The sequence below is a fragment of the Capsicum annuum genome, chromosome 9 (assembly GCF_002878395.1).
Source record: "Capsicum annuum cultivar UCD-10X-F1 chromosome 9, UCD10Xv1.1, whole genome shotgun sequence".
NCBI classification, from domain to species: domain Eukaryota; kingdom Viridiplantae; phylum Streptophyta; class Magnoliopsida; order Solanales; family Solanaceae; genus Capsicum; species Capsicum annuum.
The window spans coordinates 48,964,974-48,969,760 of NC_061119.1; positions in this window are offsets into that span (position 1 = coordinate 48,964,974).

The following is a 4,787-nucleotide window of genomic DNA, read 5'->3' on the forward strand; positions in this document are numbered from 1 at the left end:
GAGTGAGTGGGTGGGGAAATGAGTGGGAGGAAATTTTATGCATTGAAAGTTGAGGGAAGGTAAAATAATTAAAAGTTTTACTTTTTTTTTTTTTTACCTTTTCTGCTAATATTTTCTTGTAATATATAAATTTTCATATCCATGATTTTTGTCACTTAATGGCTTCCCATTAAATATTAAAACTGTATTTCTATTTTTGAGTTTTATATTATGTATAATTTTAAAACTTTTTACCTCACAAATTTTATTTGGCCAAACTTGGAACACATTGAAAATAAATTTGTATATGATCAATATTATGTGAAACAAACAGACTTAATATTAGGTAATTTACATAGTAATCGTAAGAGCCCATAATTTTTTTATTTAAAATAGAATAATATTAAAGGAAAAGGATAAAAATAGTCACTCGAAATAATATTAAGTAATAAAATAATTTGTCACTAATAATCAAATTTCTTGTAGTGAATGATATAGTTTCTATGCATTTCTTATACATGTACATATTCTATATAGCAATGATACAATTCTATACACATCATATATCAGAAACATATCCTATGCAATAATTATACAATTTATATATGATTCTTTATCATAATTATACAGTTTCTATACACATTCTATATAACATTTAGCTGCAATTATAATTCAGATACGTATTTTATGCAATCAACATCTAGTTCGCATACCTATTCTGCACAGTTACAAGAACATATTCTATATAATAATTATATAGTTTCTATAAAATTATATTTAATTATTTTATTTTTTTTACAAAAAAAATAAATGTTTTAGCCTAAGAAATAATTGAAGCAATAAATAAATATATAAATGGCTCAAATAACTCAAATTGTGAAATGACCATTATATGAAATTTACTAGGCCGACTGGCCATGTAATTCCCATGTCCAATAGCCCACATGGCCCAAACGTGGGTCATAAATTTTGAAAAAGATCAGCCCATTTTCTTTTCTCTAGTATTAGATATCGACGGTCCATGCTAGCACGGGCCCAATAAATATTGTTTGTTATCATAATGTGACACAAATAGAATTTAGATATAATTTTAAGAGTCAAATAAATATTTTATATCTTTTAAATTTTTTAAATCTCTAATTATGTGATTTGTAATGCTTTTTACATAATTTTATAATAAGATATGAATACTCTCTTCATCCCAGTTGATATGACATGGATAAAATTTCAACAGTCAACGAAGCTTTTTAAATATTTTTTATATATATTTTAAATTATTAATTATTGTTATTTACATACTTTTTATATCATTTTCAAATAATATATGTTACTTTATGTCTTTCTCTGTCTCATTCCAAATTATGTGACACTAATATAATTTCGATAATCAATCAAATTTTTTATGTTTACATATTATTTTATGTCTATTTTATCTTTTTTTATGAAATATTATTAATTTTTTAATGCTTAGATGACTATAATAATTAATTAGAGGTGATATAGTAAAATCAAGATTGAAGCAGCGGCGCAGACATGTCTTAAATGACTTACAATAACTAATTAGAAGTGATATAAAAAAATTACTATAAAAAATACTTGTCAAAATTTTTTAAAGTGGACTTAAAGTGATATAGCAAAATTACTATAAAAAATACTTGTGAAAAAAAAATTAAAGTTTACCTCATATAACACATCAAGTTAATTCAAAACATAAAGAGTTAATTTATCATTTTATGTTTATTTTTTTTATTAAATATTATTAATTTTTAATAATTAAATGACTTGCAATAATTAATTAGAACTGATATATTAATTTTTTATTACATAAATGACTTATACTAGTTAATTAGGGGTGATACAGTAAAATGACAGTTGAAACAGGTGAAAGGCGGCAAGTTAGCAGATGACCCTGACCAACTTACTTTCTCTCTTCTATATATTGCTAGACACTAAAGGGCCCGTGTTAGAACGGAGCCAATATATGTCATTTTTATCTGAATTTATGTGACACAAATTGAATTTAGATAATCAATTATACTTTTAATATATGTTTAGAAATTTTAAGTTGTTAGCTATTGTAATGTATAATATTTTTTGGCGTTAATTTACTATTTTAATCTATTAGCTATTTTAATTTATAACACTCTCCCTGTCCAAACTTTTGTAGCATTAATAGCCAATTATATTTTTAAAATAATTTCAATTTATAATTGTTGTGATTTATAATACCTTTTCTTCTATTCTAAATTAAGTGACACATATTATTTTGACCGTCAATCAAATATCACGATTGAAGTAGCGAAATAAACATGTCTTAAATTTTCATAATAACTTATTAGAAGTGATATAATAATATTACTATAAAAAATAATTATGAAAAAAATTAAGTGGGTCTCATATAAGATGTCAAGTTAATTTAAAATATCAATAGTTAATTTATCATTTTTATCAATTTTGTTTTTTATTAAATATTATTAATTTTTCTAATACTTAAATGACTTAAATAATTAATAAGGGGTGAAATAGGAAAACTACGATTGAAGCAGCTGAAGCAAACATGTCATAAATATCTATTTTATTTTTTTATTAAATATTATTAATTTTCTAATATGTAAATGAAAAATAATAATTAATTAGGAGTGATATAGTAAAATTACGAAACAAGCAGACACGTCGATGAAGTGTTGCCTGCTTTACCACACTTCTATATAACAATATATTTTATCTTTTTGTCTCAATTTATGCAACACAAATAAAATTTAGATAATCAATTTGATTTTTAATATTTTTTTTAAATATTTTAAGTTGTTAGCTATTGTAACTTATACTCCCTCCGTTTAAAAAGGAATGACCTACTTTTCTTTTTAGTCTGTTTTAAAAAAAAATGACCCCTTTCATTTTTTGGCAATACTTTAATTTCAACTTTCCACATGGCATGTTTAGGACCACAAGATTAAATGGCATTTTGGTACATTTGACACAACTTTAATTTAAGATCACAAGATTCAAAAGTCTTCTTTATTTTCTTAAACTTTGTGTCAAGTCAAAGTAGGTCATTTTTTTTTAAACGGAGGGAGTAATACTTTTTTGGTATTGTAATTAACTATTTTAAGTTGTTAGCTATTTTAATTTATAATAATCTTCTTATCCAAGTGTTTGTGGTATTCATAATGAATTATATTTTTACAATAATTTAAGTTTTTAATTATTGTGATTTATAATATTTTTTCTTCTATTTTAATTAACACATATAATTTCGCCAGTCAACCAGATATCACGATTGAAGTAGCGAAACAAACATATCTTAAATAACTTATTACAAGTGGTATAACAAAATTACTATAAAAAATAGTTGTGAAAAAAAATTTAAGTGAGCCTCATATAAGATATCAAGTTATTTAAAAATCAATAGTTAATTTATCACGTTCTGTCTATTTTACCTTTTTTATTAACTATTATTAATTTTTTTAATACTTAAATACCTTAATTAATTAATTAGAGGTGAAATAATAAAATTACGATTAAAACAACTGAAACAGACATGTCATAATGTCTATTTTTTAAAACTATTATTAAGTTTTTAATACATAAATGATATGTAATAATTAATCAGGAATGATATAGTAAAATCATGGAGGAAGCATGCATAACGATTAACGACCTGCTTTTGAAATGTCACTAAAATTTAAGTGTGTCTCACATAAAATATCAAGTTAATTTAAAACATCAATAGTTACTTTATCATTTTTTGTCTATTTTATTTTTATTAAATATTATAAAAAAATTATTACTTAAATGACTTAAGTAAATAATTTGGGGTGAAATAGTAAAATCACAGTTGAAGAAGTTGAATCAGATATGTCATTAATGTCTATTTTATTTTTTATTAAATATTATTAATTTTTTAATACATAAATGACACATAACCATTTCTTAGGGATGATATAGTAAAATCGCGGAGAAAACGGGCATGACGATCTTCACCTACTTCCTTCACTCTTCTATATATTAGAATATATTAAATAATGTAATTACTTGGACCTCCCTTCTTATATGTGGTATTAGCATTATTTACATAGTTTCTTATTCTTCGGGCGGCATTGTTATTTTTGTGCTTCAAATATTACATTATTTTATTATCATACTGTTCATTCATATGTATGTTGTATAGTGCTCTACATTCATATTATTTATTTGTTGTTATTGTTATCTTTATTTTTCTATTTCATTTCCCAAACTCTTGAATATGCTTTATCTTTTATTAGGTTTTGAATATGTCTTTTAAATATGTTTTTGTTTTAGAAGTTTTTATATGATGAATTTTGGGTGTTGAAAATTATAATAGGTAGTTTGAATTGTTTTCGCACTTGTTATTTCTTCAGTATTTTAAGATATTTTATAATTAGTGTTGATTAATCAAATTTCTTGTCTTAATTGATTAATGATATGAGTTAAGGCTTGAGTTACATGGCTCTTCCATCGGAGAATTAGTGTGGATGTCAATCACGACTATTTGAATCGTGACATTCTTGAAAGTAAGTGAAGACAAAAAATATTAGAAAAATCTGATCAATATTTATCACATCTCCTTTTTAATTATTGAATACTTTACAATTAATTAAGTACATAATTATTAACATTAAAACTTATACTTTAAATCATTTTTCTTTATTTCTTTGTAACATATTTATTTTCTTCCTCACATTTAGATTTTTTTTCTTGTTCTCTTTCACTAATTTATTAGCTTTTCACTTAAATTAATTTGAAAACATTACGTACATTTTTTAAAATAACAATTTAATTTTTTT